This window comes from Engystomops pustulosus, chromosome 3, assembly GCF_040894005.1.
Source record: "Engystomops pustulosus chromosome 3, aEngPut4.maternal, whole genome shotgun sequence".
NCBI lineage: Eukaryota > Metazoa > Chordata > Amphibia > Anura > Leptodactylidae > Engystomops > Engystomops pustulosus.
Window position 1 is genome coordinate 98421329 of NC_092413.1, and position 17669 is coordinate 98438997.

A 17669-nucleotide genomic window follows, 5' to 3' on the forward strand; every position below is an offset into this window, starting at 1 on the left:
TTTCTCCTGAGCATGCCAATACTACATATGTGGCTGTATGGGCACGTGGAAGAATGCCACCCACAGCAGATTTTGTATTGTCACATTTTATGTGCTGTATAATTAAGGCTACTTAAGGCCTATTTTTTTACAGGATGAGGTGCACTTTACAGTACATTGATGAAATTTTACTAACTTTTGGGTGGAGGAAAAGAATCATTAATGGATTATTTTTTATATGATATGTTCAATCTCTGGGTCACGGAAATTATGGCAATCCCTAATTTATGTATTTTTTGCCCAATTTTATAGAATAGAAACAATATTGTAGAAATTCTAATTTCTTTTAGTATCGCCTATTTTTTTTTTTTTCCATTTTTCGGACAGAATTGATTTACATCAGTTTTTTTTTTCTAGCCTCCTGGTAGCTCTGAATTTTAAATGGTGGCACTTGAAAGTACAATTTGTTTTGCAGGCTCTCATGTGTTCTGGGACTAAAAAACAGAAAAGAGTACCAGCACTGCAGTGGGTAATGGCTGGATGGGTGTTCCACCTCTTTGGCTTTCAGTAGGCAGAGATCATGAACATAATGATAGGATTTTTCAGTAAACAGTTAACAGTTGTCACCGATGGCGCAGATGCTGTTCATAGTTATGTAGGACATATTCTGTTGCTGTGACATTGTTAGGATATTTTTAGTTAGTTTCTGAAGTTAAAATCAAACCGTAGAAGGCATAAATCACTCCTCCTCCCTAGATAAGCATACAATCAGAGGGATTGTGATTTATTCAAATGTTGGCATTGTTAATTACCATAGAGAATAGGTAATGAATAGCTGAAGAGGTACGGCCTTGCTGACCTTGCCTACTCACCTTTGATGAACAGCTTAATCGACTGTTCTATGACAGAATGATATTCAGGAAGAATGAAAGCATCTGAAATTCTGCTGTGGTTTCAATTAATGTAAAATTATGTAATTAATCATTTGATTGAGGTCGTTGCTACTCAAAGTCTTGCTTTTGGAAAATTGAATAGGATGGCCTTACATGCCTTTTTTTTCAGCTTGCAACATTTAGAACGTCACTTTAGTTAAAGCAGTGTCACAAGCTTTTACAATGAGCAGAACATGTCTTCTCCTCCTCATTAGCATCATTTTTAAATATTAGTTTATAAGGGAGGAAGCCATGGATAGCAAATATAAGATTACCACAGTCACGGTACCTGAAGTTGAATTTGCATGCAAGTCGAAATTGTATATTTTATAATTGTAGTTTCCAAACTTTTTGCCTGCGACCAAGGATTATCAGTAAAGCTTCCTTACAGACACCTTACAACTGATAATTGCAGCCTGAGACTATAGTAAAGCATTTAGAGAGCTTCACCACAGGTCACAGTAGGCAGATGGGTCTGTCTTTAACTAGGGGTCGTCTGTAAGTCCTTAAGTAAAGGACCACCTGTAAGTGGGTTTATCATACTGTATTTTGGTGGTAGACTTATTTTAAGAAATTGTTATTGTGTGGATTTGGACGGCACATGTCGGTGATGGACCTGGAATGGGCAATGTGTGTAATGTGGCAGCAAATTGTCCACAATGATTTAAAGTGGCATTTGAAATGAGCAAGGGAAGTGCACGGACACTAATAGCGATTGCATTTGAGTTTTTTTTATATTTTATTTAAATTTCTTGGGAATAATGCCCAACAGTATAAACAGTAAGTCTTTCAGAGCTCACATGCTGCAGTTTACAGCGCTCCCAATTTTACTCTGCATCATATACTTGTAGGGCTTTAATGCCTTGGTTGAGAATACACAGTCAAGTGTAACTTTTCCACATTGAAAGAACATGTCCCTAAATAACATTTAAAAACTGGCAGTGGGAACCATTCCACCTCCTCTTCTTAATTTTCTTGTTTACTTTGTTTCTATATATTTGGTACTACAGTTTGAGGCATCATGCAAACAAACATATATGGCAGGCTGTATGAATAGCAGCTAGCATACGGCTACCATGGAACTGCAGTGGGCACGGCATGGTATTTCTGCAAACACTTTTGACTGTACCAATCCTTTGTGGAAAAAAAAAGAGCATTCTCTATCTTTTGCCGTATGTACGACCCAAATGCATGGCTCCCTAGGAAGAGAGGGTTGGTGAGCAGCCCCCCCCCTCTATTGGGCCATATGCTACCCCCGGGTCTCGATACAGGCGTAGCATACATTCATGTGCATAGGGTCTTAGTCTTCCCAGGGTTCCTTTTGAAATATTGCTAAATGTGACTCAATAGGTAATTAGAATATGTACTTTCTAAGCTGGAGCTGTTACTCCACTATTAATGAGTAACATATTATCTGTGAGGATTTTTCTCCTCTATGGGATGCTTGGTAATAGCCTTATTTTCAGGAACCAGGCTGGGGATTAATGTCTATTGTAACAAAACCCCTCAAAATTCACAGTATTTTATTCATGGTTTATTGTCTCTCATAATTCATTGTGTTATGGTCTACATCATTCTTAAATATTGGTTGTATGTACGTTATACATCTAGCAATAGCTTTTTGCTAGAGATTTCCTAGTTTGTAGGCGTTATAGTATCCTACTTTCATATGGCTAATATCATTCCATGCGCTCTGGTGAATTATGTTTCACAATTGACTATTATTGATTCCTCCAGAAGACTGATGATCAGGATCGAATATCTCAGCCAGAGATTTCATTCAAAGTGCTTTTTGAGCTCTTAGAACACCTTCATTGCTGCTTGGTATCCATTTTCTGAACTAAAAGATATGAAGTCCAAGGGTAGATTCCAGGCACTCCAGGATCACCTTAGAACAGACAAGAGGAAAAAATGGATAAATGACTGCATCCACAATACAGAGTAGAGAGCACTTGTGAATGAATAGTTATTTTTTTTTTTTAGTTGTTTTTAGTGTTGCATTCCAATAATCAGATTTTTTTTTTATATTCATGTAGATTTTAAATACTGGTTTTTTTTTTTTTTTCTGTTTGACAAATTAACTTTTACCGTTCTGTTTTCAGTTAACTATTTCTTAAAATAAATTTTCCTAATTCTATCCCCATTGTTTCCTGGTAAAAAAAAAACTGTTGTGGTAAAAAAGTTCAGCATCTTAGCCATAATTTTTAGGGAAGTAATACAATATGCTGGATCATCTCCATCTCAATCTTTACAGCACCACAACAGGTTAAAAAGCCCATTCTAGAACAGTTACCAGAAGCCTCTGCAGAAACACTGAGCATATGTAAATCCACCTACTACTTCTGTTTCTTAAGTTGCTGACTTGCTACAAAATTAACTTTTAAGTCACTGTTTTATGAAATTTTATTTGCTTTTTAATGGGTTTGGTAACTCTTTTACATAATTGCCGATGTGCCTCCTCTGCCTTAATAATAAACCCTTGATGTTCATTAAGTGATTTAGCAGTCCTGCTACTTACTTTAGTGCTGTCTGCAAAGCTTTGTGGATATGTTTATATGTCTGTGCACTGATTAATTGGAAGTTCTGAAGGAGAGTTATGGCTCATCCTACTACCCCTTTCCCCCATGTCAGTGAGAGAGAATGTGAGGGAAAGAGCTACAGTTGGTGTCAATATTAAGAACGATGGGAGAAGTGAGAAACGGGAAGTTGTGTCTTTTACTGGAGTGTCTACATCAATGATGCATCAATTGACTATTCTCCAAAGAAATTATAAAATTGCTTTATTCCTAAAAGGTAATAAAATTTCCAAAATGATAAAATGAAGTAACTTATAATTCAGTGAAATTAGTCATGTCCTTGTGACGCGTTTCGGCGTCCTGCCCCTTTCTCAAAAACAGACTGGTGTATGGGATACAAACAAGCATATATAAAGGTACCTGGAAGCAGATCAGGTCACATGACTTAAGTGAAATTGTTTAAAAAAAAAAAAGTATAATTCGTATGTAACAAACATTCTCAGACACTAGCAGAACAAAATTGTATCACATTGCAAACTACCTGTGCAATGTTTGTGGGAAGCAAGATTATATATACACTGTTGGTCTAAAATGGGAATACGGTAAAAACACAGAGTTACTCGGGATATAACTTTATAGAATACACTTTCTAAACTCTCATTTAGACCAGATGGAATAAGCGTGTTAAGTTTATATATCCAGAACATTTCGCAATGTTTCAATGTCTTAAACCGATGGGGTACTAGCGTCTTTAGGTACTAGGCAGCTTGCTTGGTCAAATAAGCCGGCTCTCGCAAATGCGTCACTTAGAAGGGGGTCAGGGTAACCTTTAGTTTTAAATCTTTCGTTCAAGATCTTGCTTTGGGATAGAAAATCAGAGTCATTTGAACAATTGCGACGAATTTGTTTGAATTGTCCAAAGGGGATATTTGTTAGCCATTTCTTCAGATGACTGCTTTTAAAATCCAGATAGCTATTGCTATCTACTTTCTTAAAGTACGTTTTTGTTCTGATGTTATTCATTTCATCATGAAAGACCATGATGTCCAGAAATTCGATTTCTTCACTGGCTATATGTTCTGTGAACTCAAGCCCCCAGTTATTTTTGTTCAAATCTCTTATAAACATTTCAGCACTAAATTGGTCTCCCAAATAATGAAAATATCATCTATGAATCTTTTAAATAAGATACATTGCTTGAAGGATGGATGTGTATAGATAAATTTCTCCTCGAATAGTCCCACAAAAATATTAGTGAAGCTAGGGGCAAACTTAGTCCCCATAGCTGTACCCCGTTTCTGCAAGTAGATGGTATTTTGAAAAGAGAAATAATTGTGCTGGAGAATAAATGCTATAGCTTCTACTAAAAATAGTTGCTGGATATGTGGTAAAGTGTAATCTTTTTCCAGAATCTCAGTCACAGCTGCACAACCCAATTCATGTGAGTATGTTAGTATAAAGGGACGTAACAAACCTGTATGTCTCCTTCCATGGTATTGGTAGAATTTTCCGAATAAGGTCTGGAGTATCCAAAATGAAAGAGTCCAGAGCCCTCACCGATTTTTGGAGAAAAAGATCTACATGGTGTGAAAGATTGGATGTCAACGAATCTATTCCTGAAATTATAGGTCTTCCGGGAGGTCTCAAGGCTTTTATGTATTTTCGGCAGATGGTAAAAAAGGGCCGTAACAGGTTCTTCAACTTTCAAATAGCCTAATTCCTTTTTATTTAGAATACCCAGCCTTAGCATTGTCACTGGATTGGTTATTTCATTTGCCCGTGTCTCTTGCCCATGCACTGATCAGTAGCCCCACTGATGGCATGACTGGCCCGGGCCGCTGCTGTTCGGTATACTTAAAGGCAGATGTTTGACCCCGCACCCCCTTCGACTGGACTGCAATACTTTCATAAATGGTTTATAAATAAAACCATGTGCTCTTTAGGTTTGTATTCCTGCAAACCATTGGAGTGTTTCTTTCCAGTGACTATCCGTGGTGATTTATATACTGAAGGGGAGCACATTCTGCAATAATTACTGCTGCAACATATATATTTTTTCTGTAACCCTGAGTGGACATGCCATAAATCTGGGGATGAAGTACTATACGTTAACATTTTCATCTCCTGGTGCTTTTTGTATTACATGAAAATGTTCTGTGGATTTATGATCCCAGTTCAGCACTTCAAAGAGTAGGTTTCTTTCAAATAGAATGTAATAATCTTCCCCATGATCAATTTCGAAGAGTGTTCCCTAGCCGAGGTGGAAAGGAGCAAGTCGTTCTGCTAATGATTTTATCTGCTGTAGCCTTGGCTTTTCCGATGGTAATGAAATGTGGCACATATGATGGTAAATCATTCACGAATATTGATGAAAGGTTAAGTTTGTGGAGTAGAGACCCATGAGGAACAGGCAGCTCTTGTAGTTTCACTTCACACTCAATCAATAGATTACTTAAAGACTCATTCAAATTTCCTGTTCATCATTGCTTTTCTGCTAGGATACATCCATTGCTCTTTATGGAGTTGAACTCCATTGGAGAGTTTCAGTATTTTGGCTTTATTTGAAGTTTTCTCATAGTTGTGTCTGTGGGAGACATTTGCTCCGCCTGGCCTCCAAGATTTCTGAGGGAAATTGTGCTTTTACCTCCAACCCACTGGGCACCTTGTTACCTTTCACCCCATACCAGAGGTGTCTATGTCCAGGAATAGGGTTGTTTGGTGATTTAGTGGGGTTCCTGCAGTCTCCCCTCTTCAAGATTAGCAAAGACAATGGAACTATCCTCCCTGATCCTATTCTGTCAATGGGAGGTTATACCTAAAGATTGTGCCCAAGCTATTTAATAAATATGATATTCCATTGTCTCTAGTTTTTTCTTTTTTGGTGGGAAAGAAACGCCCCATACTTTCCCATTATTTGATCCTTTGCACAAGACATGGGGTCTGAAGAGGTTTTGGCCTATCTAATACCATTTATACTACCACTCTTTGATGTGGCGTAGGTGTCTCCTCTCCCCTGCCGCTCATGTTCTAAATGTAATTAACATTTGCACTATGAAGGGTGAGTGTATTGTATTATGAATGCATATGTTATTACCCAAGGAAGAGAACTGCAAACCATAAATTGTGACGATATTTCACACTTTTACCACACTATATATACAAACAAATAACGGTTCTTAACCCCTTCAGGTCGAAGACATTTTAGGGCCTTGGGACCAGGCCTGATGTTTAAAATTTACCCTATCATTATAGGTGGTTATACCTTTGTATATGCTTTAACATATCAAGGGGATTTTGAGATTAGTTTTTTCTTCACACATCAAAGTAATAGAAAAATGTTTTATCTTTTGTTTAGTTATGAAAAAAAATAGAAATTTGGCAAAAATTTCAAAAAATTATTCATTTTCTAAGTTCAAAATTTCGGGTGGATAGTCATAGCACCCAAGTAACTTTAGAACTAACATTTCTCAAATGTCTGCTTTATATCGGAATGAGTTTTTATGCATCCTCTCTCTTTTTTAGATTGTTAGGTGGTTCACAATTGTGGGTGCAATATTTAGTATTTTTATGAAAATCGTTAAAACCCTTATTTAGAGACGCCTGCTCACCTTTAAGTGACTAAATAGCAGTAAAATACATTAAGCCGTTTTAGAAACTGCACCCTTTAATGTGTAAAAAAAATCTACTTTAAAAAGTATGTTAGCTCTTTAGATGTTTCACAGGGGTTAAAACAAAATGGAGGTGTAATTAACAAGCTGTCATTTTATTTTTTTAGAAGATTTAACCCCCACAAAGTATTAAATGACAAAAAACTCCACAAATTTGATACCCTATATCTCTTGAGTTTGAGGATGCCCCATATGTGGTGGTTACTGCTGTATGGGCATATGGTCTGGTATAGAAGGGGAGCACCATTCAGAGCAGATCTGCATTGTCACATTTTTCAGGCTACAAAATGTTTATTTTTTTGCAATTTGGACATATGGGAGATTTTTTTTTTTTTTTTGTGGATGAGATCCACTTTTCAGGTACATAATTTCCGGTGGGTTCAATAGCTAATAATCAGATTTTATTAACGCTTTCTTGGTGCTGGTTAAAAAAAAAAAATCATTAATTCATGGTTTTTAGTATTTTTTTTCCCCCAATGTTCACCATACTATAAAAATGTGTCATCTTTAGTCTGTGGACAATTACGGCGATACCCCATTTATATAGCTTTTTTTTTTTTATGGTTAACGTGTTTTGCAGAATATAGAACTCATTTGCTTAGTTTTGCATTGCCATGTAACAATCGGCATAACATATATATATATATATATATATATATATATATGTATGTATGTATATATATATATATATATATATATATATATATATATATATATATATATATATATATATATATATATATATATATATATATATATATATATATTTTTTTTTTTTTTTTTTTTTTTTAATAGAGCTGTTTTGGAGCTTATTTTTTTGCTGTTCTTTTTCTTGGTATCATTTCGGGTTAAATGTTACCTTTTTGATCACTTTATGCACCTTTTAAGAAGTCAGATGTGAATATTTAATCATTTTTGTAAGGTTTTTTTTTTTTTTGCGGCATTCATCATAGGGGTTGAGTGGCAATTTCTTTCTTTTTTAAGAATTTTTTTGATTGCACTTTTTTTTTCACTGTTTTATTTTGTCCCAGAGTGGGACATGAACAAGTGATCATTTGATCACTTGTTCATTGCAATATACTGTAATACTAATGTAATACATAGTCAGCTTATGCATTCTGACAAGATCCTAACAGGCTGCTACTGAAGGCAGTCCTGGGGTCCTGTGCGGGAGAAGCACTATAGACTCTGCGGTCACTATGACCGCAGCGTTTATAGGGTTAAACAGGCTACTTTCGCAATCCCTGCTGCTGCTGTGGGATCCCGACTACCATGTACTGACAGGATCCTGTGATTCCACTTTCTGAGCCCGGGCGATCACCATGACGTAATTCTAGGTCATGGTGCGGGAACTACCCCCATCCTATGACGTAGTATCACGTTAGGGTGCGGGAAGGGGTTCAAGTAGCTTGACAATTTACAATATTTATTCTATGCCCATTGTATTTCAAAATAACACTGCAGTCACATTTACAATCCCAAATTTTACACAGCCGCTCTCTGTGAATCGGGGAACGTCATGGACTAGGTATTGAGCAGAAATGTTCACCCTGCGCTTTTATACATCTCTCTCGTATATGTGTGTGTATATATATATAATATAATATATGAGAGCGATCTCTATATATCTATCAATTTTAGTGTTTTGTCATTTTGTTTCTAATGTGGGAACCATATGTTCAAGGTTAGGCATTTCTACACTAATGGGCTGCTAAAGGGGTAGCTACCTAATGAATGCTCATTTTTAATGTAGGGGTTTTGGCCTCACAGATACAAATGCAGTCTAAATTACAGTGGTCATAAGTGGCTTGCTGCGAGTGCATCTTTGGTGCAGACCATAAGAGACATTAATGTGTCTAAATTGGATATTACTTGTATTTCCTACAGAGAAAAGGTGTGGACGTGTGTGTAGAGAATCCTAGATATTTATCACAGCTATCTCTGTTAAATTTTTTTGTAGATCTATGTGCCTTTAAATATTGTTTTTTGCAGACCTTTACTGCTTTTATTTATAGTTATTACATAGGGATTGATTAAGTTAGATTTGTCAATAACCTTCCATTCCCGCTTTCCAGATACTAATCGATATTGGACATGGCCTATTCCGTTTAAAGTCAGATAACTAAGTCTTTGATTGTTGTGTAAATAGACCTATTCAAAAGTAAAGCCAGTGTTTAATGCAGATTTGTATTGCATATTATCCACAGATTTTACTAAATTCATTGCATTCTTAAGCAGAAAAAGTCAAGTTTGTTGTTTTAACAACCCCCCACCCCCCCCCCCCACACACACACACACACACACACACACACACACACACACACACTTTTTTCTTCTATTTCCTGGGTGTGTGATGATCATATACTTAATAAAGCTCCAATTTTTCTTTTCAGTTTTTCCTCTAGAATCGTCACAAAGGCACATTATCAGCAAACTTAGTAGCCAGTATATAGATCTGAGAGCCAATTCCTCTTCTCCTTTTCTGTTGATTTTTGAAGGGATCCGGGTCAGAAAAGCTCAGATCCTAGTGTATGATTTCTTTCCTTTCGGAAAGGCGAAAAGGTGTACAGGAGTACAGTTTATTTTTTTGTTATATATAGGGTTGGCATACTGGGGGCAAGGGCTGGCTATATACTAGGACAGGGGCTGGGGGGCTATATACAAGGGGGCATTGGCTGGCTAGGTGTATACTGGGGGCAAGAGTTGACATGACTATTCTGGGAATATGAACGCCTGATACAAAAATCCATAATGATATAAATAAATGAATATAACAAAACTCAATGTCATTAGTCACAAAATGAAACTTAAATAAGTTTAATGATTCACAAAATGTTGTGGCCTCTGTGAAGTATGCAGAGTTATCACTAAGATGGCCCTCACTGGAAAGTACAAGTCCCATGATCCTTGAGTTCTCAGTAACTCCTTCTACCACTCATGCTCTGCTACCAGTGATGAAGTAACAGACTGTCCTGCTCTGTTACTATAGTAATGATGTTTGTCACCAACCCCACACATCAGAGTCCAAACACAGGGTGCACCTACTCTATGGAGTCTCAGAATTTAGCCCTTAAGCTCTGCCCGCTTTAAACAAAATGGTGTCCTAACGCTAAATTTACTCCACACAATCTCGGCACCCCGTCAATCCAGTCCAAACTGCCACCACCCACGAGCTCCTTAAGCACAGAAGGCCGTAGGCGCTATCATTTTTAATATATAAATACTTTTTCCAGAGGTCATCGGATTCCCCCTGGAGATCAAACCAAAGAAGTGTCACTAGGTTTGTTTTTTACCAGTTCAGCCTAAACACCTTAACCTATGTAAACACCTAAACACACCTTAAAAATTGTAGCGGCAGAAACGAAAATTTTTGCTGCACAAACGTAGCACTAACATTTGACACCAGTTTTGTTTGATTCGGTTAATATAGGGGGGCTGGTTGACCTTTAATTCTTTGTTCATATATTCAAAACAAAAGCAGCATAAACGTAGCAGAATTGTTCAGCACCAGTTTTGTTTGATTTGGGCAATGTTTGGGGGGGGGGGGCTGGTTGACCTCTGATGACCTCTGGAAACTTCCATTAATATTTTAAAAATGATAGTGGCTCAAACGACAATTTCTGCTGCACAAACGTAGCACAAACGTTTTTGTTTGTAGCACCAATTTTGTTTGATTTAAACAAGGTGGGGGGGGGGGCAACCACTTCAGTCAACCAATTGACTGCAGCCAAACATAGGGGTGATCACATGACCTGCCCAGGAAGGTGCAGAACATCTGATGTGGACATGTGACCAGCGGCCATCTTTTATCCTTTATTTACTCTGCGTGGAGGAAATCAAAAGACTGATTTAAAGGGCCAGTAGCATTTTAATTCTTTATTACAGTGTATGTCAACAGCATTTTTCTTTCAAGGGAAGAAAAATTTTAATAACTATTACATACTGGCTTATATTTTAAGTACCCATTTGTTTATGAATTATGGAATATACCTTTGAAAGATGCATGGGGATGGATATGATTTATAGTGAATAAGAAGTTAAACCTTTATTTCTTGTCCTCCACGGTGGTGCATTTTGTTGACCAGCCATGTTCTTGTATTTATGTCCTCCAGCTATTCTTTTCCATCATTTTTTGGATTGGCAGACTGCTCAGTTATTTTTGCCTTGTCTTATTATTAGCTACTGGTCCATGTTTCAATACAATTTGTATGTGCTTGGTTATTCATGTATGCATTTTGAAGCCCGTACACAAGGCATAGCTTCTGTCTTATGTGGTGCTCCACTGTAACCTTTAATTGGCAGGCTGGTTGATTTGGGGATAAATGTTAGAATTGCCCCATCCTGACAGACACAGTGAACTATAGAAGTGTTTGCTTCTGGGGCCGATTTGGTGTGACGGCACAAAAGGTCAAATAATAGCACATCATTAAATGGCTGAAAAAATGTTTGTCTTCACTGTTCTTAGCTCTAAGCAACTGCTGTTGGTACACCTGCAGTTTTCAGAGCACAACTATCATGTATTTTCAAGGACTGCATGTGCTGAATGTTAAAGATGAAGCATAAAGCATTCAATGACTTAAAACAATGCCTCCATTTCAGCAGTTATCGCGAAGGGATGGCATGTCTGAGGGCTTTGCAAGTTTGGCCTTGAACTACTACTCTTAGAACTTAGCAGGACCTGTCATTTTCTATGGCATCTTGTCTGGTGGGAAAGCAAGGAACACACTTGTACCCATGGGTTTTATGATTGCCAAGTGGATTACTTGAAAACCTGGATATGATCTGTGTTAGCTTAGCTTCCAAACTCGTTTACTTGAGTGTTAGATATGTATAGATGCAAATATAGCCCAAAATCTGGATGTTATGTGAGCCTCTTTCCCATCCGATTCATTGTTCCTCATCTGCATGACATTTGTCTCCTGTCCATGTATAGATAGAAGCTCTTGTGTTATAGTGCAGGACTTGGTAAATAAATCATTATTTAAGAAGTGCCATAATATTCTGCAACCATTTACAGATCATTGTAGATAATTTATTTCAGTTTATTATGTAAAGATAATTGAAGGTGAACCGAAAGTACGAAAACTGAATCGGGCCGCATGACGCCTTCTTTTTCTACCTTCTTGATTTAATTTGTACACCTACGCTTTTGGTGAAGAACACCAGGGGGTTTCCTCATGGCTACCCATTATACTTATGTCTTCCTGGTTTGACCATGTGGCAATGTCTGTACCTTTCTAGTTTCTCTCTCGCACTGCTCTGGTGTGATTTTGGTCCACTCTTCTTCCAGTCTTTTCTGAGGTTGTAGGTTGTCTGCCATAACTTTGTCACTAAGAAATTTTGAATTGGGTTAATATCAGTACTCTAGGCTGGCCATTTCATTGTATAAATGTTTTCTGCTTCAAGTAACTCCTGTACATATTTTGCTGTGAGGTGAGTATCAAGCATGTAAATTTCTGCCTGATTTATTGATGAACACAAGGAAGGAGCCACATGTGTTAGAAGGTTCTCATACACACTTGCATTCACTCTGCCATGTAGCTGTATGAGAGGTCCAACTTCTGCTGCAGAAAACATTCCACAGTTTTTCCCAAGTTTGTCACCAAGTATGTTTCCCATCAGACGCAAACAAATGAAACTTTCTTTCATCACTAAAATGGAATGTGGACGGCTTCTCAGCATAGGTGAGTCTAGCCTTATTTCTGCAAGGTTTGGTCACTGCCAGGAGGGCTTTCAGTCCAAATGCTCTTAAACGTTGAGACACTGCATGATGAGACGGATCCTTACCCTGTTAGTGCTGCAGTGGTGACCAATTCTATCTGCAGTGTTGAAATGATTACCCATTGCGATTCTCTGCATTATCCTGCATTTGTATTTTGTGGGCAACCATCCTTCTCAGGGGACTTGAATCTGTTATTAATGTTGTAAAGATGAAATATACTAGAAATCACAGTCTTGGAATGACCAACTGCTCTTGCTATGGCTGATATGGTCTCAGCTTTGACCTTCATATGAACAACCTGCTGCCGGAGGCTTTCAGTCACTTTGGAACAGCGCACCATTTTTCTCAGTCATTGAAAACTGGAATGTTGTCAGGTAATTAAAGAAATTGTCAGAAAGGTATCAGGAAATTCTCTCTAATTTTAATCAGTGTTCTTTTAAAATGATCTAATTTACATTACAGTCGGTCCCCTACTTAAGAACGCCTAACTTACAGGTGACCCCTAGTTACAAACGGACCTCTGGTAATTAGTAATTTACTGTATTTTAGCCCTAGTCTAAAATTAACAGCTATAACAGTTGCTGTATATATATTCGAGTATAAGCACATTTTTTGTACTGAAAAACCTCACCTCGACTTATACTCGAGTCAAGACCTGATTAACGGGTCTCGCAGACCCAGAACATGTGATCAGGGTGATGTCATATGAGGTCCTGTTACATTTGCACAGTCTGCCCCATGTATGTATCTGATCGCATGAAATTACAGCAGCTTCCATTGAGGATAGGGAGAAGGAGCCCATAGGGTAGACGTTGCAATTGTTACTATGTGAAGGACCTTAGATGACATCGCTCTGGTGAAATGACATGTAGAGAAGAGCCATGGGACACGGGGTGGTGTAAATGGGAGGGGTTGGCTGTGCCGAACTCTACCCCTCTGATGCCAGGTATTATAAGATAAATTTGATATATGGGGATGTGAGGGAAACAATTTTTAGCTAAAAGAAGGGTGTCAGTTGATAGGGTAACAAATATACAGGGACAAATCTGCAACCTCTAGAATCCATGGGTTCGCTTTCATTGTACCTTTATAAAAACTGCTTTGAAACAAAATTAGGTTTGAGTTTTGAAGGTAAGAGACAAGGTGAAGCATTGTTGAGCAAGAGAAATATTGAAATTTGATATGGATTGACTGTGGTAATGATATTGATAATTGCTGAGGATTTGATAGAACAATAAAGAGTAGGTGGAAAACTTATTTTCTGGACAATTTTTTGAATTTGCATGCAAGTGAGGAGGCATAGTCCACACATTTATTTTTTGTGCATTGTATTAAATTGTTTCATAAAGGACTTTTTCTGTCTTATAAACCAAATCCTTAAACCACCCACATCATAAAAAATATTATTACAAATTAAATGTAAGCTTGCACTGAATAAGCTGTTAAAAGTACTGCACTAGAGCAGATATAAAAAGTCAGTAGTCAGACTAGTTTCATTTTCAGTTTTGCAATAGACAGGTATCGTTTTATCAGGTATTTTATGTTTGTAAATCTAGTCCAAACAAAAAGCAAATCAAAATAAATTTCTTTAGTAGATTGAGTTTTAGATTATGGTGACCAAGTAGGGGAGGCAAGAGGGGAAACGTAACAGATTTGGACTTGCTCAGGAGGAGCCAATAAATATTAGTGTAAGGTTGATGACGTACAGTTTTACACCACAACAAATTCTCTTCTATAGGAGAGCAACCACCAAATTTTAAGATGAAATAAAGTTTTTGTTTTGAAAGAAATAGCTTACTGTCTCCTTCTATAAAGGTGTATATTATTTTGTGTTGATGCATAGATTCGAAGCAAGGTTGAGGTTGCCTCTCAGGGCAAGCACTTGGTATTGAAGGTAATTTCTCAGACTCTGGCAGGAGATACTCCATTTTAGGTCACCAAATGTATGGGAGAAACTTGGCCGAACCCCAACAGATTATTTTGGGGTTACATTCTGGGGTTTTTTGTTTTTGTGGTTTATGTAGTTTCTTAACTGTATGATCTCAAAAACAGTCTGTGTGTCACCCATATGGCATATTAAAAGGGTGGGGGGGGAGGGTAGGCAAATTATGTCATTAGCTTGTCCTAACCCTGTGGAGTGTCACATCATTGTGTTGTCTAGTAACTAATCCTTAAATATGGATAGCACACAGATGATGTCTATGATGCATGTGTATTTTCCTACACATGGCTTTGAAAACTGCTGTATATGTGACCCCCATCCATAACACATGTGTAGGCCATAAAAACTACAGCTAGCATACATGTACACAAGGCTGCACTACTAGGCATCCATGCAAATGGGAGTGAATGCTCCTTGCTCATCGAACTGTAACAGTAGGTGAATCATTTCCCCTGACTAATTTTTATATTTTTTTCTAATTTTTCTTTGTATTCTTTAACGAAAAGTCTAATTGGCCTTCTGCTAGTTGACCATATGTTTCTGTACACTACTTTTCCCTTTTTTGCTTTAGTATTTATTGCGAATGCTTCTTCCTCTACCTACAGATGCTTTGATAAAGACAAATAAGAACATATGCAAGTGACATCATTATTTTGACTTCCCTTCTGTTGCTTCCTGCAATTTGATTAATGATGTTGACTCTGTAGTTAAACCAACTGAAAGGAAAAATGCAATGTCCTGACCCAAATCAAGTTCTAGATCAAATGTAGTTAACACTGCTACTCCTTTCACAATTCTATAGACTGTTTATCCCTATGCTCTACATGGCATGACTTGTGCCTTGCTTAATACAATGAAGACTGTTACCCAATTGGGCTGAGCTTGTATCTCAAACGCCTAAAATAGTTCCCCTGCAGAGTAGAGGGATGAACATTGTTATTGAGATGTTTTGGGGATGTGTGAAATATAGCTCTGCAGCAAATGGAAGCTTAATTGTATTTATGTAGGGCTATAAAAACTGCTAAATGTTAGCAAGCGATAAAAAACCCAGAAACATAAGGTGCGCTAATGACGTTGGATGGGGAGCACGTCAGAGAGGAAGCAATCCGCAATGACTGATTAACCACTTGTTATTTGTAAGGGAATATGCATTTCTTTGATAAGAAGAAAGTACTTAGAAATAGGACTTAACTGAGTTATTGCTCTTTAGACAGTTGTGGAATGGGGAGCTTTCAACAATTGATCATCTACATTTTTAATAGTATTTCAAGGGCATCCACAAAATATGAAACATAGTGCTGAGACACCTTCTTTTCCCTTGTAAATAAAATATTCTAGTGCTACAATTAATTTCCTCTCATCCATCTTTTCATGAGAAGCACTTCTGGAGACTGTTTTATGATTCCTGTTCTCGATTGGCTAATAGCCTTGCATTGCTTAAATGTCAGTATATGGAATAGTTATTTTCTTTCAAATCTTTTGTATGCATTTTGTTCTTCTATTGCCATAGTTGTGAAATGGTCCTCCTTTTAACCTCTTCTTGTAGGTTATGTATTGTATCACATCTTCATTGCATGTTGTGGTAGTTTTATACTATGCCACACAGTGTCAACTAAATGCAGCTTTTTGATTCCACTTTTATCAGTAGCAAAATAGGAAATGTTTACGGTAGTTTTCCTGGATTAGACTTGGTAATGAAAATAATAAGTAATGGAATTGCATTTCAGTCTTTTTTTTTTTTTTTTTTTTTCCTACATTTTGCTTTCTTGTGGCGAAAATGACAAGCATCTTTTTTTATTGCCATTTTTGCTTAATCCTTAAAAAAACAGCCACTCTTCTATGCCTAAAGATGAGTCCGGTAAGGCGCATCAGACTCGTGTTGTGGTGCTCCCTGAATGTATGTTTGAACACTAGGCCACAGCCCCATAAGGCCTTGTGGGTTCCCTTTAAAGATCAGCCACTGCTCAGGATTACCTACTAGGGATCTAAAGGTACTGGTGCAACCCACACTTTAGGGTTCTTAAGGCTTAAAGCTGGGGTCCCTCAGTAATTCCAACAGGGGTATAAACCATCTGAAAATGGTTGTTTTCTCCTGTGATCTTGCCATGGCGTGGGGTAAGGGAACCACTGCTTGATCAGTCCAATACTTTTTTTTTGTGTGTGGATTTCTACATAGCAGTTAATACTTAGCAGTGTAATGGGGAATTAACTTGAAGCTAAGGATATTGATAAAATATCCATAGAATAGGAGCTCAAGGAGGATACTGCAGATTAGCTCAAATTCATTTGACTGCCAGAAATGTAGTAGTAGTGCAGTCAAATTGACCAAAACAAAAAATTTGCCCCTTGTTTATGGTTTTCTTTGCACGCTCCAAATGACACCCCCCTTTTTGGGTTGGTACGATCACAGGGAAATCAAATTTATAAAGGTTGTATTAGGTTTTAGTAGGGTAAAAAAAATGTAAAATCTTTTGTACAAAAAAAATACTTTGGTGTACGGACCTGTGTAATCAATCAGTGCTCTCCCACTTTTGTATTGAGACAAATTTGCACTTATAAAGCCATAATTCCTATAAACAGGTTTTGCTCAGCGTGGAGATAATATAATGCTGTATGCCCCGAAAAATCTGCAGCGTATCTCCCTGGTAAATAAAGGAAAGTTTACACAAGGTCTGGCCATTACTCATATTTAGAAAATGCTTCCATTATTGCAATCGGAGCTCTTTTTTCATTTGTTTAGGGATCCTTATTCATTAATTTCCTCTTTCTTCCCCTAAAGTTTTATCTGGGGTCCTGGCTGAAAGTTTTTTGTTTTTGTGGTAAGGTGAATATATTTTGTGCACTGTTTAGCACTGTGGCTTGATGAATACTTCATCTTAATGGGGTTTGCCCATGATGGAAAGTTCTCAA

The 17669-nt window shown here is 37.4% G+C and overlaps 1 protein-coding gene across 22 annotated transcripts in view; it reads left to right on the forward strand.

The window, feature by feature from the left end:
* Positions 1-17669, forward strand: part of PTPRK (protein tyrosine phosphatase receptor type K) — a 233579-nt gene that overhangs the window by 39017 nt on the left and 176893 nt on the right. The window lies entirely within an intron of this gene.